Raw genomic sequence first — 27,540 nt, forward strand, 5'->3', positions numbered from 1 at the left:
GCCTGCTTTTCTCCACGGATGCTGCCCAGCCTGCTGAGTTGTCAGAGGCAGTTTGTTAACACAGAGAGTGGTGGGTGTGTGGAACGCACTGCCGGCAGAGGTGGTGGGGGCAGATACATTAGGGACATTTAAGAGACTCTTAGATAAGACACATTAATGGTAGAGAAATGGAGGGCAATGTGGGAGGGAAGGGTTAGATAGATCTTAGAGCAGGATAAAATATCAACATAACACAGTGGGCTGAAGAGCCTGTACTGTGCTGTCATGTTCTATGTTCTTCCAACCCAGCTTCCTGTAAGCACTCAATTCCAGTCATCCAACTTCTCTGTCAGCCCCATATCTTTCGTATAATATAGATCCCTTTTCAATAACTTTTCAATTTAGAGGAACGGAGTTGACGACATAATATCGCTCTGTTTCTATTGAGAAATTTCAGTCCAGTTTTTTTTCTTTTTTTTGTCTGTCTTTTGTTTTGAAATTTTCTTTTTAGTTTGGTTTGATTATTTACAATTTTTTTTGATTTGGGGATTTTTTTTTCTTTTGTTTTATATACACAATAAATCTTTTTCTTTCCTTTCTTTAATATTATATTCATCTACTAAGAGATCGTGAGATCTAAAGATTTTTTTATATTTTATTTTTTTTATATTTTATTGTTCTTTATGATTATCTATGCCATGATTGGTCTCTTGATCTCTTTGTATTACATGTACCATCATCGATGTTATATATTAATCTGTATTAATTTGGAAACTAATAAAAAGATTGAAGAAGAAAGAAAAAGCCCTATATCACCTGACATTGCCAACTTCTATTTAGGAAATAAGCGGAGAAGGGTCTTCAGGCCATCCTCATGGAGGATGATAGAACATAGAACAATTACAGCACAATTCAGGCCCTTTGGCCCACAAAGCTGTGCCGAACATGTCCCTACCCTAGAAATTACTAGGCTTACCCATAGCCCTCTATTTTACTCAGCTCCACATACCTAGCTAACAGTCTCGTGAAAGACCCTATCGTATCAGCCTCCACCACCGTTTCCAGCAGCCCATTCCACATACTTGCCACTGAGTAAAAAACTTACCCCCGACATCTCCTCTATATCTACTCCCCAACACCTTAAACCTATGTCCTCTTGTGGCCACCAATTCAGCCATGGGGAAAAGCCTCTGACTATCCACACGATCAATGCCTCTCATCATCTTATACACCTCTATCAGGTCCCCCCCTCACCCTCCGTCTCTCCAAGGAGAAAAGGCCGAGTTCCCTCAACCTGCTTTCATAAGGCATGCTCCGCATCCCAGGCAGCAGCCTTGTAAATCTCCTCTGCACCCTCTCTATGGCTTCCACATCTTTCCTGTAGTGAGGCAACCAGAGCTGAGCACAGTACTCCAAGTGGGGTCTGACCAGGGACCTATATAGCTGCACAATGCCTCACGGCTCCTAAATTCAATTCCTCAATTGATGAAGGACAATACACCATCTGCCTTCTTAACCACAGAGTCAACCTGCACCGCCACTTTGAGCATCCTATGGACTCGGATATAGAGGGATTGAGCATTCATGATGAAAACAAAATGGTAAGGGCTAGCAAACTGTTACATCTTTATTTGAGGAAGGAGGAAGAGAAAAATAAAAAGTAAGATAGATCTAGGCAGCAAAAAGAAATGGCTAAAAGTAAAAGAGATTTTGAATTAGAGTACGTAACGGTTGAGAAAAACAGAAAAGGAAAGAGATTATTTGGAAATATGTATGGCAAAAACTTAATTTTGCTTTAACCACGGATCAAATGCTTTTCCCAGCATTCTTAAACGTCAGCAGAAAAAGTATTTCTTGTTCAGATTCTAGTGTTAAAGGACAGTTTAAAAAAAATGAAGTAAATCTTGCATGTGAAGTTGTGTTATTCCACTCTTCTTCTCGATGAAAAACAATCAATTCTCCCTTATGGAACTGATCTTTTTCTCAGCCTTAAGGTACTTATTCTTTCCTGAGGCAGGCATGGTTTAACGCGAGTTATTCTCCAGTATTCAAGGAAACAATTATTGGAATGCGAGCATAATCATGAAGAATCAGCAACCTTCAAGGTCCATGTTCTATTTCCCCAAATATACATACATACACACTTACAGTAGTGACCACTGAACTTTAATCGATTTCCTCTTTCCATACTCAACTGCAGACAACTTCCAAGTGCCCATACTGCTGCAGTAGTTTATACCAGCGAATACATCAAAGCCTTCCTCCACTATTTGCTCAGCCACTAGTTGAATGAACGCATTGTGCACCTGAGAAGTAAGCGGTCTTTTTAAACTCAGAATATCGCAAATAAAATGTGTGAAAATGCTTGCAATGGGGTAAGATGCCAAAATGACAGATTAATAAAAGCTCTGGAGAACAGTTACTTTGAACTCCCATAAATTGCTCCATGATCGGTCACTGCCATTCTTCAAATCAACTGATAATGGTATTTAATTTCATTGATATTTTCAGAAACTAAGCAAGCTGCAAGTTTCCAAAAAGACTAGGATTTATCATAATTTGCAAAAAAAACCTCCTTCTGCACCATCCTCAACATATTCTCACAGACTATTTCTAACTCAGCTGACAAAGTGAAGACATATAAAATAGTTCTTACATCTTGAAGAAATAAGTAACTCTCACACCACTTCTCAGTGGGAATGTGTTACTTAAACAAGAACATAACAAAAATGAGCAGGGCATTCAGCCCTTCAAGACCTCTTTGCCATTCAATACAATCAAGGATGACTCTGGCCTCAACACCACTTGCTCCCTACTCCCATCGACACTACTATACTTCAAATGCATGTTCATCTCCACCTTGAGTATATTCAACAACTTCACCTCCACAGCTCAGAATTGGAGAATTCCAAGTATTCATTCTCTCATAGAAGAAATTCCTCATCTCCAATTTAAATGGCCAACCCCTTATTCTGCAGCTATGCCCTCCTAGTTCAAGATAATCCCACGAGGGGAAACATCCTTTCAGCATACACCCTGTTGATCCCACTCAGAAACCTTTGTTTAAATATCATCACACCTTACTCTTCCACATTCCAAAGAACAGATTGAGTAGATTCAGTTTTTCTTCATACACTAACTCCTTCATCCCATGAATCATCCAGTAAACCTTCTTTGCATTCTCTCCACTACAAGTACATCATTCCTTAAATATGGAGACCAAAACTATATGCAGTATTCCAGATGCTGTCAAACATCAAAATTTCTCTACCTTTATATTCCATACCCCTTAAAATAAAGGGCAACATTTCAATAGCCCTGAAAATTAAAAAAAAAGATACTAGGAATCTGAAATAAAAACAAGATATGCCAGAAACACTCAGCAGGTCATGCAGCACCTAGGGAAACAGAAACAGTTATTATTTCAGGTCCAGGACCCTTCATCAGGACTGGCAGAGAAAGAAAGAAAACAAGTTAATTTTCAGCTGCAGAGAAGGTGGAGGGATGAGTAGAATAAAGGGAACATCTCTGATCGGGTGAGACCTTTCGACTCAACGTGGCAATTATATACCCATTAAAATCAGAAATAATGCTTCTGCCTCCGTAATCTGTAAGGTTCATGGGAGATGCCTAGCAGGCCAGGTTATATAAATACAAAAACAAAAAGAAAGAAAAGTTGAACTAAAATGACGACAGGCAGAAATGACTAGTTCTGAAGCGGACAGGAAGAGTGAGTCGCATAAAATTTAAAAACAATTTTAAAAAGTTGGAGAATTTGATATTGAGAAAGACGAGATTAAATCAGCTGATTGGAATTTTTGCCTAATTGACAAAGCCAAATTAAACAGGGCGGCACCAGCAGCCAAAGAAGAAGGAGAAACCATTAAAAGCAATAATTCAAGTTTCAATGTTGTCTTCTAAATTGAAAACCGGGTTCCGACAGCAACAGTATCCCATAGATAGATTGCATCGTTATGGACAAATTTTTATTTTATTCAATTATTGGTCTGTGTTTCAATGTTAAGTGATAGGTGTAATTGTAATGAACCACAAGAACTAAAATCATTTGCATAATTTGATCTACTAATATCTGTTAGTTGATCACTTTGACTAAGAAAGAAATCCCAAACTTTTAGTTGCAATTTGATATAGTTCTTGAGACACACAATCAATACATCTGAGATGCTCTCAAACTTCCTTTCCACTCTGCTATATTGCAGTGACCATTAAAACTTCCACGACACATTTTCTTTCTACTTGTCCCACTGTTATCTTCTGTCTCATGCCCTTTCCGACAGAATCACTTCCTCCCTCCACCCTTTCACAGACCTTTGTTCTCTATTTGACGCACTAGGTTCAACCTAATTGTGTGTAACCACAACACCTCCCCAAACTTCCCATTTATTCAACTCGTCTCTCTTTCTTTGCTTAGAAGTTATAAATAGTCGACAACTGGTAATAGTTGGCCTCCATTACTTTTCTCTTCAGTTGTATTCAGCACATATTTTTAAATGCAAAGCTTATAAAAAGATATCACACAGTGGAACTTCTTTGGAACTAAGAAAAATTAGAAATAAAGCAAATTTCAAATTGTAGAGTAAGGTGGGAAAGGTGGAAAGAACTAAAGGGCATATCTGTGGAGACTAAGAGACATTGATTGATACAAGTGGTGGTGTTACCTACAAAGGGGGCAGTAAATTTAAGTATGGAGATGAGTGAAATCTGAAACACCAGAAAAGGGCGGTGAAAAAGTATGAATGTTGAAAACGTGAGTCAAAAGTGTCACAGATGTACATGGGATGAAACTAAGCAAAGTGTGAAAGAATGCAGTCAATGCAGGAATTAATAATGACAAAAGAACAGACCAAAGCTATGGGTCAAATTGAAAAGCCCTGCTTATGGGTCTTTGGGAGGAGATAGAAGCAGTCAATACTCAGTTGGAGGACTTAGCTTGGGTGCTATGGAGGGGAGATATCCAGTGGGAATGAAGTTAACGACTGCATGGGAAATAATGGCATGACATTCTTTGGTGGGGGTCATAGAACTGGGGGAGAAAAGTACATCGGTTAATAAGTGGAGTGAAAAAAAGTTGAGACACAGTCAGTGACACACCAGAGTGAAGAGTCCAGATGGATTTGGAATTATCAAGTTGGGAGAAAGAATCCACTCTGGAGTGAAGATTCAGAGCCAAACAAATTGGCACAAAGAACCATATTTAAGGCACTATAATGCCATATGTAATTTATATTCTCTTTCATCCTAGACAGCAGGAACATATCTTAAAATGAAAAAAGTGCTAAGCTTATTAAATAATAATTTCTTAAAAATGTGTTTTATTAAGCAAAGTGGGCATCATATTGCATTCTTCAGCTTCTTAGGAATAATACAATGCCAGAATATATTAGACATGGCTTATAAACCCAATATTTGAAATTACAATATGAGGGTGGTTAGTTGACTTTAGAAACTTGATTGTTTATAAATAAGAATGCTGAAAAGTTAATCACTTCAGTAACAGAATTACAAAAGAATGGTACCATACCCCTCAAGATGGTTTTGAATTCCCCCCCCCCACACTGCGGTAAGGAAAATGATGACAACGGCAATTTAAGGACACCAAACTGTACAGGTTCCCCTTCTGTATATTCCTAAACCAAGGTAATTAAATCACAGCTACATCACATTTTATTTTGTTTATGCAGTTATCCTTTCTAAAACGTTCTGAAATCAATGACATTTTAGCAAGTACAAGCACTCGCATTTCAGTTAAGCAGCTTCACCGTGACACAAATTCCTTAATAATGCAGGCACATTAATTGGATTACGGTCCTGTGACGATTACAAAATTGTATTTCTGCCTGATAAAACAAAGCAGCCAACATACTGAAACTACCATATTTTACAGAGATAACACCCATATTAACAGTTCACATTATGTAGCTGGACAGCAGAAGTTTAGCACCTCTCAAAGATTAAATTCATAAAGCCACCACATCACAACAAAACAGCATTCCAGGCAGTTGTTGTTTTACAAAGCATCAAGAGCTCAGACCATGATTCCCCCTTCATTATTGAAGTGGCTATCTGGGATAAGTACTCTGCAATCGTCCTTACCAAAAGAAGATGTGGCCAACATCAATCAAAGCGGAAATTCACCAGAGTACTTCTTCATTTCGGTTCCACCACATTAAATAATCCCCAAATTAATTGCTTCTACACATCAGGTCACTTTATTTTTAATATTCTTTAATAAGCTTTGTAGCAGTAAATTTAACATAGCCACAAACCCCTTTAAAAAGAATGTGTGCACGAGACACCTGTTTGCTTCACTGCAAATTTGATCAAGAATGCTAATTCACTGATGGTGACAGATGATACAGTAATCCATTAAGCAGGTGTAACACCCACTGATTAATACCAAATATAGAATCTGCTGGAACAAATCTGGCATCATCCAACAGATTAATAATCCTATTTAGAGGTTATAATTGTTCTTAAACTGAAGAGCAATGGAGAAATAGAAAATGAAGACGTCCCTCTATCTGGGGTATAAATTTTATCCACGCAATATAGATCATTGGTGGTTTAAATCAGAAAATGGATCGATAACTTCCAGTCACAAAGACCACTGCAAAAAAAAATGACATTTGCAGTGTCCTACATTCACAGTTTTAATGTAGGAAATAGGGCAGCCAATCTACAAGCTTCCAGAAACAGTGGGATACAATTAGAAAGGGAACCAAGTAAACATCAGAAATGAATTGTTTTTCCTTTCAATTTTGTCTGATTCCTTTGGAACAATGTCACAAAACAAAATTCAAGTTAATAACTTCAATGCCAGCAACATTTGAAAAAAACACCGTGAAGCGATCATTGTTAAGGGTGGGCCATTTTCAAACAATCGGGTACAAGGTCAAAGCTTTATTCATAATAGTATGTATATACTCAACATTTCAGACTAGTTGAAAGATGATCTGGAAATTTGAAAGGTGATACACTAAAAGCCATAATCTGGCACCAGACAGGTGTAAATTCCTCAAATATACTTATTAATCAAGAGTCATATTACCCACTAAATGTATTACATTATTTTTATTTTGCATTTTTTTATTACTGAGTATATGGAAACTACATGAGTGTTCTGATGTACCACTATGAGCATTTACTAGTAGCATCTGAACCTGTTAACCTGCCACTGTCATCTGCCAAACAGCTCCACAAATGGCACCCAGCTTCCCTTGGCTAGAGAGTTCCAAAGTTTTATTGCCCCCTAAGTGAGAAAACTTCTCCTCAGTTTAGTCCTAAATGACCGACTCCTGGTTCCAGACAACCCAGCCAAGGAAAACATAATCCCTACATCTACCCTGTCAAACCTTTTAAGAATTATATATGTATCCAAGAGAAACCCTCTCATTACTCGAACAAGGACAAAACCGCTACTCAAGAATCAATCTGGTGAACAAATGTATCCTTCCTTACATTTAGGGACCAGACCTGTATATGGTTTCCAGATATGCTCTCTCCAGAATCCTTTGGAATTCCATTAAGAAATCTTTAATCTTTTACTCAAATCCTAACACAATAAACACCAATCAACTGTTTGCTTTTCTAATTGCTCCCTGTACCTGCACATTCACTTTTAGTGACTTGTGCAATGACTCCTGGATCTATATGAACTGTAGCTTGATTGACATGATGCAAGAGGTAGATAACCATTGTTACAATGGGAAATTTTACCACCAGGACTATCTCCACCTTGGTTGAGAAAGGTAAAAGGTTCCTAAAATTATTTTGGGGCTTTGTTTAGTGAAAGAAATGCAAGATACCCATTTTGTTGAATCTGGAATAAGGGGTCAAACAAATTTAAAATAGTCATTAGGAAGCTAGAGTGTGAGAAGAGGAAACTATGTTTTATTACACTACACTCAGGAAGCAAAAAATGCTTCATAACAGGGTAGTAACTGAAGCAAAGATCATTAACTAGTTCAAGGGAAAACTGGAAAAATATAGAGTGTACCACTGCATTACGGCAGTTCATGTGATGAAAATTTGCTCCTATGGAACTCAATTCACAACTAGAAAACCGAGATACAACATGAAAAGTTGCTCCAACTGAATTTGTGAGGGGAAAATAAACACAATGTATACAGAGAACTGAACTGGTTGCCTAGGACAATGAAAGCAGGCTACTGGTTCACAGCAGGAGATAATTTAAGAGATTTAGAACAGAACAGTACAGCACAGGAACAGGCCCTTCAGTCCACTATGTTGTGCTGATCTAATTATGCTAATGATGCCTTTAATCCTTTCTGTCTGCACATGGTCCACATTGCTCCATCTCTGTATATTCATGCACCTATCGAAGAGCCTTTTAAACGCCTGTCATATTCGCCTCCACCACCACCCCGGGCAGTACATTCCAGGCACCCACCACTCCCCACATAAAAAAAACTTGCCCCGCACATCTCCTTTGAACTTTCCCCCTCTCACCTTAAATGTATGCCCTCTTGTATGAGACATACCAACCCTGGGAAAAATATATTGGCTCTCTACTTTGTCTATGCCCTTCATAATCTTATAAACTTCTAGCAGGTCTCTACCACTCCAGAGAAAACAATCCCAGCTTGTCCAACCTCTCCTCATAGCACATGCCCTCTAATCCAGGCAGCATCCTGGTAAACCTCTTCTGCACCTTCTCCAAAGCCTCCACATCTTTCCTATAATGGGGTGACCAGAACTGAATGCAATATTCCAGATGAGGCCTCAGCAGAGTTTTATAAAGTTGCAATACAACCTTCTGATTCTTGAACTCAATGTCCCGACAAACAAAGGCAAGCATGCCATATGCCTTCTTTACCATCCTATCAAATTGTGCGGCCACTCTCAGGGGAGCTATGGATTTGGGACCCCAAGTTCCCTCCATACATCAACACTACTTAACAAAACAATCTCTTCCATTCATCACTGTACGACGATACTTTATCAACCAATGTATCATCCATTTCCAGTTAATTAAAACAACAACACTTTCTCTTCTGCCAGTAACACAATCAGAATTCACTTGCCAATAAACTGTGCACCTGCAGAGGCACTGCTGTTGAGAACAAAAAGCTTAGCATAGGAATGCATCTCAACTTATAACATGGGATTCAATGGGGGGGGGAGAGGAGAGTGCTCACATTATGAGAAATCACGATAAGGATTGTTTTCTAGGAACACAACCCTCCTGTAATGTGGGGCTACATTGTCCAAAGTGGAGGACAATACAGGGTAATGGTGTTGAGAACAAGGCAAGGGATTTTTTTTACCCTTTTCCCCTGCCTCTGCTCTCATTCCCTCTCCTCCAAGATTGAACAAGGATAGAGTTTCCCTGCTCCTCACCTTCTACCCCACCAGCCTCTATATTCAATTTCTGTGACAAGCAAAGGGATTCCACTACCAGACACATCTTCCCCTCTTCTCCCCTTTCAGCATTCCCTTTGCAACTCACTGGTTCACTCTTCCACTCCCACCAACCTTCCTACAGCATTTTTGTGGGCAATGGCAGGTAATGTGATACTTGTCCTTTCAGCTCTTTCCTTCCCACCATCCATAGACAGTCTTTCCAGGTGAAGCAGCAATTTATTTGTTCTTCTTCCACTTTAGTGTACTGCAGTTGGTGTTCACATTGTGTTCTCTACACTGGAGAAACCAAATGCAGGTTGGGTGACCACTTTGCTGAGGACCTGTATTCAGTCCACAGGCGTGAACCAAGCTTCCCCTTGCCAGCCACTTTAATTCTCCAACCCACTCCCACTGTCCTATTGGTCTGTGGACTCCTGCACTGTTACAATGAGGCCCAATGCAAGCTTGAGGAACAGCACCTCATCTTCCATTTGGGCATGTTGCAGCCGTCTCAACTTAATATTGAATTCTATGACCAGGTAACTTGGTATTGGTATTGGTTTATTATTGTCAATTGTACCAAGGTACAGTGAAAAACTTGTCTTGCATACCGATCGTACAGGTCAATTCATTACACAGTGCAGCTACAATGAGTTAGTACAGAGTCCATTGAGGTAGTACAGATAAAAACAATAACAGTACAAAGTAAAGTGTCACAGCTACAGAGAAAGTGCAGTGCAATAAGGTGCAAGGTCACAACAAGGTAGATCGTGAGGTCAGAGTCCATCTCATCGTATAAGGGAACCGTTCAATAGTCTTATCACAGTGGGGTAGAAGCTGTCCTTAAGTCTGGTGGTACATGCCCTCAGGCACCTGTATCTTCTACCCGATGGAAGAGGATTGACCCATCAAGGTAAACTGATTTACCCATCAGTCACCTACTTTTGGCATTAGCTCAGTTTGCTTGTTTCTTCCCTCCCCTCCCCCCCCCCAGCACCACCCCCAACACACACACAGAACTTTCCTCTTTTGTTTCCTCTGGGAGGGGAGGACTTGCCCAACCTGACCTGCTGGGCACATCTTCCTGCTCTGCATTTCGCAACTCCTATATTATTTTGTCAAGGTCTTTTGTCTACATTCTCACACTAACTGCTCCCATTCACTCTTTGACCAGATAACCTGTTTACAGCATATCCCCATGGTCACCCTGGTTTTACCCTATCAGAGACATCCACCTCTCCCATCCCCTACCTGCAGCTTAGCAAGCTTCTTTTTATCACCTTTCCAGTTCCGATGAAGGGTCTTTGACATCAGCTCTGTTTCTCTTCTCACAGATGTAGCCTAGCCTGCTGTGTATTTCCAGCATTTTCTGTTTTTATTTCAGATTTCCAGCATCTGCAGTTTGTTTTCAATTTTCACCTATTGAATAAGAATCACCCAACATTTGTGGTCCAGCAGCAAACCAACAGTGCTCTTTGTTGTTCTTCAAAGAAAGTACAATTTTAACATGCAGATTCGCAAGGGGAAGCCAGCTCCATGTGTCACAGCAAGGCCTTATCAAATGACAGGGCCTTCCCCAATGTAATATCTTCACAAGGTGGGCTACAACAAATTAAACCAAAAAAAGTGCAAAAATTGATAATCAGATAAACCATGTCCCCCGGTTTAACCCATTGTCAAAATCTCAAACATTAATAAACATTCAAAACATTTATTTAAACTGTTAAAAATATTATAACATAAAAACATTTAAATGAACACAAACAACTTTGAAAGAGGTTTATACTGACTGTAGTCTCTGACAAAGATTATTCTCCAATGAAATGAATGTCAACCTGGCCTAGATTGTTCATGCAGAATTCTATAATTTCATGCTGTGTGGCTGAACACCATGACGGATTAGCTGATGGAGTCCAATGGGAAAACTACCACAAACAGCTCATTGCAACAGGACTTCAACATTTACATAGAATTCCCAAGTTGTGAACAACCTGCAAAAATGTCAGCATTCATCCAGATTCCCATGCAGGGAGCGAAAGAAGGGGAAATCACTTGTACCTGCTTGCTGATTTCAGTATGTTTCCACATCCAGTCAGCATTGGTGGTTCAGGAGTAGAATTCTCACCTGCCACGCAGGAAACCTGGGTTCAATTCCTGGTCAATGCAGACAGTTGTCAGTCCTGTTGTTTGGCTTGCACCTAATTCAAGCACATAATTCGCTGAAAGTGGTGTCACAGGTAGATAGAGTGGTAAAGAAGGCATTTGGCACACTGGCCTTCATCAGTCAGGGCACTGAGTATAGGAGTGGGGACATCATGTTACAGAAGTACAAGACATTGGTGAGGCCGCACTTGGAATATTATGTACAGTTTTGGTCAACCCGTTACAAGAAGGACGTCATTAGAGTGAAAAGAAGATTTACAAAAATGTTGCCAGGACTCGAGGGCCTGAGATATAGGGAGAGGTTGGACAGGCAAGGACTTTATTCCTTCGAGGGTGACACTATTGAGGTGTATAAAATCATGGGGGAATAGATAGGGTGAATACATACAGTCTTTTTCCCAGGGAAAGGGAACCAAAAGCTGGAGGGCATCGGTTTAAGGTGAGGGGAAAGATTTAAAAGGGACCAGAGGGGCAACTTCTTCAAGCAGAGGGTGATGCGTATATGGAATGAGCTGCCAGAGGAAGTAGTTGAGGCTGGTGCAATAATGACTTTTAAGAGACATTTGGACATGTACATGGATACGAAGGGTTTAGAGGGATATGGGCCAAACATGGGTAAATGGGACTAGCTTAGGTGGGCACCTTGGATGGCATGGATGAGTTGGGCCAAAGGGACTGTTTCTGTGCTGTATTAGTCATATTTCTTTGCACTGATGAATACATTTCAACATGTCTTGCATAGTACAAGCATTTCAGCAGTGGCAGGCTAAAAGATACAGTATGGTCTTCTGCTTACCACATTTGAACTCTCAAGTCCTATGGAATGTCCTTATTTCACAATGTCAGCTCTAGACCTGCCTACTTGAGTCTCAAGGTCATTCCAGGTAATCCTTCCCTTTGTTCACACAGGAGTCCGTTCAGTCAACATGATACCGTCATTGACTTTATCACTGAATGACTCCAAAGCTGCACTTGTCATGTCAACAGGTGACTGCAGGAGTGTTGCTAAACAATTCCACTATCACGAGGAATCGCCTTCATACCAAGACATTTTATTGCAGCAGTGACCTTGCAAAGAACACCTGGTGTACTCACTGGTATAACAATCAACCAACATATAATTATATAGTTCACGTAAAACACCCTGTGCGCTTTAAGGAGCACAAGAAAAACATTTAGACACCAAACCACACAAGGAGGTTACAGAGAAGTTGAAAAGTTTGGTCAAAAAGTACATTTAAAAGTGGTGCCTTATAAGAAAGGTAGGCAGATGGATTCTTTTAAAGAAAGGAAATGCAAAGGTTTGGCACTTCAACAACGATGGAGTAATTACATTTAAGAATGTTTAAGTCGTCAAAATTAGAGAGGCAGACGAACGAGATCACAGAAACAGAGGGACCGGGCTTTAGAGGAACTTCCAAACAAAAATCAAGTGTAAACTTGCTTGTGGTCTTGCATAATATAATATATAATAATGGGTGACATAGTAGCATACCCAATGGAGCTGTTGTCTCACAGTGTCAAAAACCCGGGTTCATCCTGACCTCAGCTGGTGTCTGTGTAATTCGCATGTTCTCCCTGTGACCATGTGGATTTTCCCACATCCCAAAGACATGCAGATTGGTAGTGGCCACTGTAAGTTGCCCCTAGTGTGTAGGTGAGTGGTGGAATATGGGGGGAGTTGGTAAGAATGGAAACAATAAAAGATTAATGTAAGATTGTTATAAATTTGTGATCAATTGTAGAAGGTGGATGTAGACCACAGGGATGTTTACCTTAGGTGCAAAGAACTAGCTGTAATTCCTCACCCTGTTGTGATGTCCCTTTATTCTGTTTTCTATCATTCACTTACCAAATTCTCTGGTAAGTACTGATATTGCTGAGGTAAAAAAATCAGCAATCCTGGAAATGAATCCCAAAGCCTCAATTCTATAAAGACATTATTACTCCAGATTTTATTCCAAACTTACTTCTGTTTAAGCATTTATGAGGAATCATTTGAGGTACAACAATGAATAGAAAACACTGACGGCTCATATTTTCAGCTAGGAACGCGAGAGGGCCTTTTCCAAACTATCGTTTTAACATGGAAATACAAACAAGAGTCAAGACATCCCCACATTCTATTCCATATAAAAATTTGTTTTAGATAATCTTGTTTTCATGTTCCATAACAACATTTTAAAGAAAGAGATAAGAGAACAAATATGAGTAAATATGCTTTTGTGCACATTTACTACTGCTATGAACAACTAGCTTTAAAAAGGTCAATAGTTATAGAATTCAAAGACTAGAAAGTTAATTTCTGAATAGACATGTTCAGAAGATGGAAAGAAATACAGGCAATACATCTGTTCTTTGTGTTTTCATGGACCTCACTTAGAGATAAAGAAATAATTGCATGGAAACAGGCCCTTCGCCCACCAAGTCCACTCTGATCATTAACCAGCTATTTATACTGATCCTCATTTAATCCTCTATTTCATTCTCCCCAAACACTCAGCATCTTCCCCTAGATCCTATCTCAGCAATGGAACACCACAGACCATCTCTTGTACTGCTATGGACTTGTCTCTGATTTTTTTTTGCACAAACTTTCTTTCTCTCACTGTCTTGAATAATTTATGTTTTGTATGTTGTCTGAAACTACATGCTTGTGATGCTGCGGCAAGTTTTCCATTGTACTTGTACCTCACCGTAATCGTGCATGTAACAATAAACTAGACCTGACTTGATTTGAGATTCTATTTATTTGAGACAATAAGGTTGCTCATCATAAAGAATAATCCAATGGGGGTATTTCCATCATAGTCACCACAGCAGTTCAATGATTCTTAAACCAAATACACACTAAACACAAAAAAAATCAATGTCTCAATATTTTAGATGCAGCATTGTCAATATCTAGATACTTAGTTCAAGTAATCCAATTTCAAATTTTTAACATTAGATTCTCAAGCAGGATTATTCACATTCCAGTGTTCAAATTATTCAATTAGTAATGAAATTATTATAATAATACTTTGAATTAAGTGGCACACATACTGTGTATTAATTTATTTTTAAAGCTACCCTTTTCCTCTAATGTTAATAAATATGTAATTTCATCGCATTTCAGCTGTGGGGTGGCTGGATGAGCTGGATTCCCTCCTGCACTCAAAAACTGCATCTAGAGCAACGTTATTGTGTTGTAATACTTTGATGCAAGTAACAACCAGATTTTTGGGTCCACCATATGCAATGAGTGATTTTCCACAACACAGGCATATTTTCCATTTCTCTTCTTACACACCCATTGGTAAAGAAAATGCAAATTCACAAGAATTGTGTTTCTCTCACAATAACATCGAGGTACTTAGCCTCATCTCCTACCCCGCCACTCTCCTCAGCCTTAATGGTACAAAGTATTCTGCTTAGTGCACACGCCTGAGCTGCCCATTCCTGGAAAGGTGGTCACAGACATCACAATTCACCATAAGCTGACCTCAGCCTTTTCTCCAACTCCCATTCTATTGTCCACTTCACTCTCTCGTCACATAATCCATTCCCAGGCTGATTGGTCCACTGCTAACCCACTTTCTCAACTACTGATGGACAATGCAAGAGGATCTACAGAGAGAAAATATATTTTTCTGCCTCTTTTACATCAAGTACAGTTTACAGATGTTCCTCCAGCAGTTTGTTTTATAGTTTACTCTGTGTGTAACTGTAATTAAAGATTGAAACAGTAAAACTTGTAACTGTAGTAAATATCAGACAATCAGAATGTTAATTTAAGGAAAGACAATAGACCAGGTTATTCTTCTATTAATCGAACAAATAGTCATTTTAGCTCTCCCCCTCACTTTATTAAAGCTTGAACTATGGCAAAGGCCAAAGATGCTCATCATCCCTGCCAACTTCTGCAGAGATAATGATATGTTCTAAAGAGAAAGTAACCAACCATTGCTTTTTCTCCCTAAATAGCCTGTTTTGAAGTTCTTCAGACCAGCAATAACAGGTATTAACGTAACTCTCCAAAATGAGTCATCATTTATATATTTCAAAGAACAAAAAAGGCATATATAGGAAGAAACATTTTGCTTACACTTATCCCATCTATGAGCAAGCCAAACTTTCCACAGTGTGAACCTTTTCTCCCCACTTGTTATCAGATTTCTCCAGTCATGAGATTATTTGCCAATTGAATCTGAATACTTTTCAAAGTTATCCAAAGCTGATTTCTAATACAAAACAACTTAAAATTACGGCAGAACCAGAGAAGATCTCACCACACAAATGCTAAGCGATGGCCATCACCAAATGAGTCTAATCATGTAACCACAAGCTTCTAGGGCATTACCACTGCCTAGTCCACTATCATCAACATACTGGGGATCACCAATGACCAGAAACTCAGTTGCAGACTGCAGATGTTGGAATATTGAGCAACACACAAAATGCTGGAGGAACTCAGCAAATCAGGCTGCATCTATGGAGGGAAATGGACAGTTGACATTTTGGGTCGAGACCCTTCATCTGGACTGAAAGATAAGGGAGAGACAGACTGGCTATATGGAAGGAGTCCAGATGAAGGGTCTCAAGCTGAAACATTGACTGTCTATTTCCCTCCATAGATGCTGCCTGACTTGCTGAGCTCCTCCAGCATTTTGTGAGTAATTCAGTTGGAACAGACACACAAATACTGTAGCTACAAGATCAGAAGATTGGTGCCCTGTACCAAGCAGGTCACGTCTTGACATCCTAAAACCTTATCATATATGAGGAATGAATCAGGTGATTGATGGAAAACTCTCCAGTTGCCTAGATGAGTGCAGCTCCAACAACATTCAGGACTCATCATAATCCAGTATAAAGTAGCCCACTTGATCAACATTCCTTCCATCATCCAAAACAGTCATTCCTTCTGCTACCAATGCATTGTAATTGCAATGATTACCATTTACAAAATGCACTGCAGTTACTTGCTCTGGTTACTCCAACAGAACCTCACAAACCCATGATTCTACAACCAAGGACAAAGACAGCAGGTGCATACAATTAGATCCGCCACTTCCCTGACTTGGAAATATATCACAGTTCTTTCATTGTAATGGAGTCTAAACTCTGCAACACTCTACCAACTGGATAGTTGGAGAACCTTCAGCAGTAGGACCATAATGATTTGAAAGAAATGCGCACTATCCTCTCACATACAATTAGGGATAGGCAAAAGAAAACCCACCTCAGTATCCTGAAAACTGAAAGACAGTTTGGCATCATGTCACATATGAAGCCAGTGAGTACATAGTCACAGTTATGGAGCACAGAAACCCAACACATCCATGCCAACCATTAAACAACCATCTAAACTAATCCCATTTACCAGTACTTGGTCCCTATCCTTCTATGCCTTGACAATTCGAGTGCTATCCAGATTTTTTTTTGTTAAATGTTGTGCGAGTACTTGCCACATTTGCTCAGGCGGTGCAAACCAGATTGCCACCACCCCCGGGTAATTTTTATTTTCCTCTGATCACCTATAACCCTCCTGTTCTATGCCTTCTGGTTTTGGATGTCTCCATCAGGAGTGAAAGTATCTCACTGTCCACTCTATCTCAGCCCCTCATAATTATGTATACCTCCATCATATCCCCTGCCCCCACCCCCCAGTTTCCTCTGCTCCAAGCCTAGCCACTCTCTCCTCATACATTGAAACGTTGCATCCCTGGCATCATCCAAGTAAATCCCCTCCAGTGCAATCACGTCCTTTCTATTGTGTGGTGATACACTACTTCAGACTCTAGTTTGATAACTAGAGATATCAGGATATTATATATGTGCCGCTGAGCTGATGCATCTTGGAATCACCTAGGGTCACTTTGGTTTAAAAACATCAGCAGTTGGTGGCATAAAAGATAGATTAACTGTGATGTCCTGAAAAGCATTTGGTTGAAGAAGACCCCACCCTGAAATTAATTGGCTTAAAATTTATTGGAACAGTGTAGAAAAGAGTCAAAGGTTGTGAGATTAAAGTAGAAATATAATGGTAAATTCAAGTGACAGTCAACTGGAAGTTCAGGATCACTTAAAACTCCCCGTGATTGCCTGTCATTTCAGCTCTTCATCCCACATTAACCTCTATGTGTTGTCTTGTACACTGTTAAAGCTCAGTGTAAGATTGAGGAACAGCACATCATCTTCTGACTCAGCACATTACAGCCTTCAGAACAACAACAAATTCAACAATTTCAGATAATCTGCAATTTCAGTCTTGCAGTTCCAATATTTGTTTTTCTCCTCTTTTGGTATTTAAAATGTAACGTCTTTGTTCCTGTAGCCATACAAATCTCTACCATCTTCTTTCAGCTAGTGGTACTGCTATGCATGCCATTCAATCTCTCCTTTCCCCGACCCACAGGCTTTCCCTTTTATACTCTCCATCTTTCCCCACTTTCCCTGAAACTGAAATTTTTGAGGTTTTTCCAATTTTGATGCAAGGTCTCCAACCAGAAATGTTCATTGTATCTCTTGCCACAGATGCCTTGTGACCAGAATATTTTCTGCTTTTAGCACAAGGTTATGGAATGTGGGCAGCAGGTGTGCATGGAGCATGTAGCTAATTCAGAGGTGTTAAATATCATTGCACTAAATTTCCATTTGTAGTTTGAGAGCTATTGAATGTGACTCTTAGTTGATAACAATCTTTTCTCAGCACACCAGAAAAATTCATTGCGAGTGATCAGCTGTAGTGAAAAAGAACTGTTAACTTGCCAAATAATAGCGCAAAAGAATGGAGCAAATTAACCTCAACAAACACCAAACACTACTGGCAAATGATTCACCCAGATTCAGGCTAACCAGTAAGATTAGCTCCAAGAGGTACAGGCTGAATAGCATCCGCACAATGGAGTCTCTCCTAAGAGGCAGTCAGCATATTTTATCAGCTGAACAATGGAAAGTTACTTGGAGACAAAATAAATAAGTGGGGATGTAGCTTGTGAAGGATTGGGGAAAGGTAGCTTATCAGTGTCAAAAATCCTAAGGTAGTTGCAGCTTCTGGTCTTTGATATTCCTGTAAGGAATACTGGAAGAAGGAAAATGTATGCTTGCATCAAAATACAGGAAGAAGAGTATAGCACAATAAAACAAAAAGGTTGAGGCCAGACTGCAGCAGTCGAGCAAACAAAAACACGTTATTGTTTTGGATCAGTGCTCGTTCCTCAAAATGATCCGATGAAAGGTCACTGACCTGACATGTTATCCACTTCTCCTTCCACAAATGCTGCCTGATCTGCTAAATATTCGCAACACTAATGTTATTGAACATTTCTGGAATCCTCAGTAATTTTCTCCTTTAGCTATGGTCTCGAGTAAGTTAATCAAAACAAATACCATACTCATTAAATGGAGCTCTTCAGAACTAACTTTAATAATTGGGAAGTGCATATTTTCATTAAGAGGCAAAACTTACTTTACACTTGGTAGCTGAATTACAAAAGGCAGCAAAAAACAATCAATCATTGGTCTGAAACTGTTACTGTGGTTCTGTTCTATCTGCCACATGCAATAAAATCCAAGATATTAACTTATATCTGCTGCATACCTTGAAGCAGTAGTTTACTCAATCATATTTTGAAAAAGTACTGAGGGTAGTGTGCATATACAACTTCTTCATGCCAATTTACATATGCAGATGCCTTTATATTAAGGAAATCATTTACTCCTTTGGGTTAAAGCAGCATATGACACACATGTAAAGTAAACTGACATTGCAAAATAATTAATATTTAGCCAAGGTTTGGATACACCAATTATGTACATTCATGAGTATTACATATTGTTTGGGCATGCTTAACATTCTCTATGACACCCATTAACGAAGATTCTACTGCATAACTGAAGATATTACAGGTGACCCCTGCAGTGGGGGCGGGGGTTTGCATTCCTAGAAAATGGGCTGTATTGCAATTTCCCATAATGCAAAGCTGCATCCTCTGCGTACGTGTCAAGAAAAGCGAGTTGAGAAAAATTCTGTTGATTTATTTACCTTTTATTCCACATAAATTCCAGGAGATCGAATTTTTTTCCGTATCTCAAATTTTTCAATAGCGAATTGTCAATTATGAATTTCCATAACCCAAATAGCCGTAATGCAGGGTCACCCGTAATGACACACAATCAACTATCTATTCTTCAGCATGTAACTGAAATAAACATTTACACCATTGTAAGTGTATGTCTGGAATTGCCACCAAGATGTTTGCCACTCACACTTTGTTCTTCACTAAACCTGCACTTAACTGGTCAAAATCTCACCCAGGTAAACTGACGGGTGAGGCCCTGTGCTGTGCAGTGCTTTTCAGATGATAAACAGAAACCCCTGCATATAAAATTGCTTTGACAGTCAGTTAAACCATTTTTTCCAGTCTTATTGGCTGTCAAAGAGACTGAATGTCCCTGATGCTTGCAACCAACTAAAAATTAATTCAATGTAATAAAAAATTTTAACTCCCCACCATCAGTAACAGAAACCAGTTAGTGTTTTAAATGAAAATGTAATGATCTTTGACTGAGTCCAACCTGGTTCAAGAATACTGGAGAGATTTCCCAGCACAAGTTCTTGGTATCTCCTGTTTGCAGTTCTCCATTGGACTAAATTATTGTTTATTTCTGTGGCTAACAATCAGGAAATCACAAGTGATTTGCTGTGCAAATTCGGACATCAGTGCTTCCGCACAGTTAAAGAGATAAATGTTGACATTCCTAAAGAAAATTCAGGTCATGATTTTCAGACTTGAAGTTCTCATAGTGAACTTATCCTGTATTTCCCCTTCTGCAAGTAAAACCTGCGAAACCAATTTCAAATTAGGCAGTACTAATCCTTGCTGGAACTGCAGGGTATTCCCTCCAGGAGCACAGTCTACCCATTTGTGTTTACATGCATGCTCCTAAACATCTCCCAACTCGTTCAACTTAAAATGTAATAAACAAAGCACACACTCCCTGAATATCTAAGCCACTCACATCAAATTTTAAATCCAAGGTCAACAGTGCACTCCAATTACAATCCACATGGCACTGGAACAACTTATATTCAGAATTGGGTTAGGCCACAACTTTGTTATACACAATGTGAACACCTCTAGGGGCTGGGAAACCCAATACATGGAATAATAGAATCGTCTGGCACAGATAGGGACCCTATTGGCCCACTTCATCCCTGCCATGATGCCTATCAACACAAGTCCCATTTGCCTGCATTAGGCCCATATCTCTCTACACCTTTCCGATCCACGCAACTGTCCAAATGCCTCAATCTTATTGTCATCTGCTTTTACCACCTTCCTCCAAGAGCTCATTTCAGATATTCACCATTATGTGTAAAAAACTTAACCCTCAGATCCCCTTTAAATTAAAAGGAAACAATTGCTACAGAGCCCACTATTACTTTAAAAAATTCTTCTAATTATTAATGGAATGGAGGCAGTAGTGTCTTAAAGTAATCCATTAACGAAATACTTATGTGAAAATGTGGTAAATCTTAATGATGATTTCCTGAAACTGAGTAAATGTTCCACGTTACGTCAAATCATACAGCATAAAGTCCGGCCTTTCAGCCCACCTCATCCACGCCAACCGTGATGCCGATCTATGCTAATCCTATTTGCCTGCATCGGGCCTGTATCCCTCTACAATTTTCCTGTTCAAGTACCTGACCAAATGCCTTTTAAACATTGTAATTTCCTTATTACATAAAAGGCCATTCAGCCCATCAAGTCCATGCTGACTCACAGAGCAAACCTATCCCCCCACCAATAGGGCAGGCACGGTAGTACAGCGATCAGCGTAACGCTATTACAGCACCAGCGACCCGGGTTCAATTCCCACCGCTGTCTGTAAGGAGTTTGTACGTTCCCCCCGTGTCTGCGTGGGTTTCCTCCGGGTGCTCCGGTTTCCTCACACATTGCAAAGATGTACGGGTTAGGAAGTTGCGGGCGCGCTATGTTGGCACCAGAAGCGTGGCGACACTTGCGGGCTGCCCCCCAGAACACTCCACGCAAAAGATGCATTTCACTGTGTTAAGATGTACATGTGACTAATAAAGATATCTTATTTCATATTCCCTGTAACCTATTCTCCCCACATTCCCATCAATTCTATCGTCCACCGACACTCAGGGCAATTTAGTGGTCAATTCACTGACCAACCTGTCCAGTTTTGGGATGTGGAAGGAAAGTGGAGTTCCAGAGGAAACAGTGCTCAAGAGAATATCAAGAGACAGCAAAGGTCAACATCAAAACCAAGTCACTAGAGATGTGAGGCAGCGGCTCTACTGGCCGCGCCATCGTGCCACTCATGGTGTGTGCGCCTGTACGGACACTACTCACGAAAGCAAAAAACAAACTGGTTAGTGGACCACTGACTAACAGTACTTATAACTTAAATAGGAAGATAAATATTAGAATTCCAACAGCCACCATCATAAATTTATTTTCTCTCAGATATAAAAGTAGCTGCACTTGTTTAAATGAGAATGTTGCCAGGATGTGGATGTCAGGAGTAATTTATTGCTCATTTCCAGTTTACCAAAGAAAATGGTGGTCTCCCTCGCAATTGTGATTTTTTTTGGATAAACAACTGCACACAGGCCAGACCAAGCAAGTTCCTCACTCTGAAAGATATCATTGAACCAATGAAGTTTTAATTAAAAACTCCAGCATGGAGTTCTTGGTGATTTTTTCTTCTAGTGTTAGCCCACAGATTACCTGACCAGATTTACAGAATTCAATTTCAACTTCCACAATGGAACAATAAAATCAAATAGAATTGCAAAAACTTTGCCTGTTTACTTTATATCCTTCTACTGACACTGCCTGACCTGCCGATTATTTCCAGCATTTTCTATTTTTATTAAAATAATAATCTTGTTTTGAGGAGATCCTGCTTACTTTCAACAAGGGACACAACGAATCAGTTTGTATTCAATCTGTGCCATCATACCTATTTGTCCTGCAGACACACTAAATGCTTTGCTGTTGCATGGTTGCCAACAACTGAAGCAACGGTTCTGTAACCATTTCATAAGCAGATCAGATCTTGAGTGATGACCAGGCAGCCAGATAACACATCCCGAGGCCCAATCTCCGGTGTCGCCTTGGTAAACATTGATAGCTAATGATTGCAGGTCTACTTTTGCCACTCTAAATTAAAATTGATTTGCAATTAAAAATTCAAAAACAATATAAAAATAATATATAATTTAAAACATACACATGCAAATAAATAAAACAAAACAGATAGCTAAAAATTTACCTTTTCATTAAGGTGGGTATCACCATTCAAATGAATGAGCCTATCCTATAAACAAAACCAGGGGATCAGATAAAAGGTTGAATCAGCTAACCTTGATATACGATCCAGCCCCAAATCTCATTATGGAATTCTGGACTCAATGTGCAAGTCAGAGGGTCCTCCATTTGACACCTAATGCTTTTCATACTTTTGCAATGCATAGGGCTAGAAATTCCAAACACACTCTTACACACAGTGCAGCTGGTTGATGCTTCTCTATGGTATCACCTACGTGTGCTCAGTCCAACATTAATCAGATTTTATTTAGATCAGTTACAAAAATCAACTGTGGGGCTTCAAACGTTAACAGCCTTCAGGCCATGAAATTTTGCATGTGTTAAAGTGATACACAGCTGTGCTCAATCGCAGTTGCTCTGTTGTTTTAAATAAACCCATTTAAAATAAACAAATGTATCCACTAACATAACATGAAAAGCATGAAACCACAGGCAAATGTCACTCAAGTCTATGTGGACTATAACAATGTAATTTCTCAGCTACAGTAAATTAACTGCATCCTCACATTTCTAGTCTTATCAAAAATAATTATATTTTGCTATTCATCCTATTGCTGTTCATCAGATCAATTCACTCATTACATCATCTGTAGAAGTCTCAATAAGTCAGACACCAAATCTTACAAATAACCTTGACATTTAAATTTTAAAACGTTGTACAATGGGACTGATGAATTCATAAAGGAAATCTGACAGGCCATTTTGCTTTCCTTTTCAGAATTACAATATCAGCTGCTACGAAGTACTGATAACACAGAAACAAACCAACAGGTTAATCTAAAACATCAACACGCGTGCTGCTTGCCTTCACAATTCCCCGTACTAAGATGTTTAATATTCCAACCATTCCCTGAGTAAAGAAGTTTCTTCTAAATTCCAAAATGAAAATATTGAAATATCCAAATGAAATATTGTGCCCTTTCATCATTATAAAGACATCATCATTCTTCAATCTGCTCTACTCCACGGAATTAAAAATCCTCAGTACGTTCAATCTTTCCTGGTCAGTTTAACATTTCAATTCTGATATCACCCTTGCAAGTTGTTTGCCTCTCCACAGCTTCATTTTATATAAAGGATATATGAGACCAGATCTATACACTTTACTCCAAATGCAGCTTAGTGTTGTTCTTAAGGAACACTGATACAACTACAATGCTTTCCCATTCTATCTCCGCAGAAATAAACACTAAAGTTCATTTTCTAAAATAAAAAGATGTACCACTACCATCGTATTCACATATTTGGACTCGTCACGCTCTCAATTTCTCTACTCCATTTTGACACAATTCTTCCCTGACTGAAGCCGCCTTCTTATCCCTTAAATGAAATGAGCAATATCCTTGTTAGAAGACTTCAGGGAAATGAATTGTAATTCAGGTTACTCCAACTTCCTAAAAAGGACAACCAGGAAATAAGTCAATACAAGGCCAAAGCTCCAATGTGATGAAAGAGTGACTCTTTATGACAAGGGCCTTATTTTGCTGCCTTGGTGCACTTGCAGCATTCAATTTTTTTCTGGCAATATCTCAATATATGCCATACAACTTGAATAGGTAGGATCAAGATGCCATAACAAATTAAACAAACATTGACCAGAGGAACAGGATTAATTCCAATTTGTTAATTTCTCCTTAGCCGTTTTAAAACAAATGACTGCAAACTCAACACTAGAGTTATGTAAGTTATTGAATACAATACCCATCATACCACCATTGATTAATATTTTGAAATGAAATCCAAGTTCAAACCCATTAACTTTCAGATAAAATAGACATAACTGGGAATGAATATCAGCTTGTGTAATATTAGCTCTTGAAGCCTAACAGCCTTGAAGTCAAAACAAGCAGAGTGGCTAAACACGTGGAATCCTAAGTATAATTCCTAAGTAGAGGAATACAGTAGAATTATTCCCAAGTAGAGGAATACAGTAGAAAAGCAGCAATGCGAGGACGGACTCTTAAAAAATACTGGTAGCGTGTAACTGGAGCACTCTGGTCCCCACACTCCAAGAACAATAAAAGCAATTATCAATTGCCAATTAAAGTCTGAGAGAAGGTCCAGAAAGATTCCAGAGCTGAGGAATTTCAGCTGCAAGCTAGACTGGAGAAACATTTTCCTTTGAACAAAAAAGCCAAGAGTATATTTGATAAAGGTGTACAAGACCCCTGTGGCTTTAGATTGTGCAGGCAGAATGTTTGCAAGTGGTTGAAGAGCCAGGATCTACCAACATAAGGTGATGGACAAAAGATAAAGGGAGGTTGCAAGGATAAATTTATTCTAAGCGTACAAATTGGTGATGATCTGGAATCCATTGGGTGCAGGGGTAGTGGAAACCAAGTTATGCAAGGCTTTCAAAGAGAAAATAAACAAGCACTGGAGGGAAAATAATTCACGGTACTAAGGGGATCGCTTGAAAGGGATTTGCCAGAAGAGCTCCTTCATACCTGGGGGTTAATTTAAGTAATTTATTCAACGAACACATTTTTAAGATAGAAATAACGAGTCAATTTGGAGAAGATGGTAGCCCACAGGATTCCCCAGGGGACCTCCACAGAGCCTTCGCTTGTACCTGGTGGCGCGACAGACGAATCCCCCGCGGCTCCTACAGAAAGTATTTCACCGCCGCCACCGTGGGCCGTCCCGGCACCGGCAGCGGTGCCGCCGAGGGCCGAGCCTTCCAGAGGTGCCCGGGCGCCGGCTTCTGCCGCCTGCTTACCCCGCGGGCCGGTCCTGCTGAGGAGTCGGAGCAGGGCTGGAGCTCCGCCGGGGATGAGATCATGGGCCGGGAATGTTACCGCAGCAGTCGCTTCCCACGGTGCTGTGTGTGTGTGTGTGGATCTGTCTGCCAGACATGTGAACACCCGCCCAGCCACACACACACCCACCCCCCCCCGCCTCCTCCTCCCTCCCTCCCTCACCAGCCCAGACCTTCCACTTCCCCTCACCAAAGCCCGTCCCCGCTGAGTCAACAACCTACCGCGGAAGGGAGGCCGGCCGCAGCCAAACAAACTCCGCCACATTTCACCACACCCCCCCCCCCCAACCAACCCCACCGCCAATGAACCGCCACCCCGTCCGTACCTGTTCAGGATGTAACGGAGGAGACGACGCGGGGCTCCGCCTGCCGCCGCCGCCCGCCCGCCACTGGCAACAGGGGCTCCCGCCGACGACCCCGTAGCCACGCGCCGGTCTCCCAGGTTACCGGCCTCGCGCAGGCCAGCGGCCGTTCCTATCCCGGCGTCCTCCGCGCCAAGCCGCGGCTCGTCCGCACTCCGGCGTCGTCCCGCCGCTCGGAGACCACCGGCGCTTCCGAAAGGGCGAGGGGAGGGAGGGAGGGAGTGGGGAGATAGACCGGTCCACGTCAAGCGGCGAGGCTGCTGGCCGGCGAGTGAAGGAGAAGCGTAAGAGTTCCCCGAGCCCGAGCGAAGGCCGCCATAGACCGCACCGACTGACGTCTCCTCCGCCCACCTCAGCTCGGAGCGAAGCTCCCCCTGGCGCCCGAAGCTGCCGCGCCGAGACGGGACAATGCCGGCACTGTGCAGTGCGCAGGCGCCGGGACGGGACGGGACAATGCCGGCACTGTGCGGTGCGCAGGCGCCGGGACGGGACAATGCCGGCACTGTGGAGTGCTCAAGGAGCCGGGACAATGACGGCACTGTGCAGTGCGCAGGTGCCGGGACGGGACAGGACAATGACGGCACTCTGCCGGCACTGTGCAGTGCGCAGGCGCTGACCCCAGCCCGGCCCGCCGCCGGAGCAGTGAGGAAGCGCGGTTGCAAGCCGCCATCTCACGCACGGGAAGAGGCGACGGTCTGCAAACTGTTCCGCACCGTGGACGGTTGCCAGCTTGGAGTGGTCGCCTCGGACGGTGCGGATGCATTGAAACCCTTGGGTTGACGTTTTGAAGCTTTTGCAGGCGAGGACGGGGGAAAACTGGAGCAGGAAGGCGCCATTCGGCCCCTCGACCCTGTTCTGCCTTTCAGACGTGTTATGGCTGATCTCCCGCCGTAAGCCAACAGCCCCTGATTAACGTTCAGAAATCAATGGACCTCTGTTTTCAATCAATGGCCCACACTCCCTAGACTTCCAGGTAGAAAGTGCTAAAGCTTCACTGTTTTGTTTCTAAGTGAAGAAATTTCTTCTGAGTCCTAAATGATTTACCCCTTATCGTGAGACTATAGCCCCTAGTTTCAGACTCCTTATCCCGGGCAAATATCTTCCGTGCACTTAAGCTCCGGCCGGCCGTACTTTGGGCTCTCTAAGGAAATTTAAATGAGGTCACCTCTCATTCTTCTGACCTCTGGCAGACGGCAGACCAGTCTGGTGAATCTTCACTACATTCTTTAGAAAGTATTATTGTTTTTACTAAAACTGCGCACAGTACTCAGGTGTGGTCTCACCAAAGTCCTATCTAAATGGAGTATGATCATCTTGCAATATATTTGAATGCATGTCAATTTTCAGTGGCTTGTGTACAAGGACATCTGATCCCTTTGAAACGTGGAAAAATAGGAGCAGGAGCAAGCTACTTGCCCCTTTGAGGCTGCTCAGCTATTCATTAGAATCACGGATGATCCTCTCTCGGTGGTATATTCCTGCTTTCTCCCTACAACCCTTGATGTCAAGAAATCTATTTCCTTGGATAAAATCCATGATTTGA

General features: G+C 40.9%; 1 protein-coding gene across 4 annotated transcripts in view; it reads right to left on the minus strand.

Moving 5' to 3' along the window:
* cdk17 (cyclin-dependent kinase 17) overlaps window positions 1-26,541 on the minus strand; it is a 133,290-nt gene extending 106,749 nt beyond the window's left edge. Inside the window, exon 1 of one of the 4 annotated variants that reach the window (XM_052033595.1) lies at window positions 25,962-26,541. The gene's annotated coding sequence lies outside the window, so the exon portion shown is untranslated. The other 3 variants (XM_052033594.1, XM_052033593.1, XM_052033592.1) reach the window with 3 other exon arrangements.
* Between the last annotated feature and the right edge of the window lie 999 nt (window positions 26,542-27,540).

Source organism: Pristis pectinata, chromosome 19 (assembly GCF_009764475.1).
Source record: "Pristis pectinata isolate sPriPec2 chromosome 19, sPriPec2.1.pri, whole genome shotgun sequence".
NCBI classification, from domain to species: Eukaryota; Metazoa; Chordata; class Chondrichthyes; order Rhinopristiformes; family Pristidae; genus Pristis; species Pristis pectinata.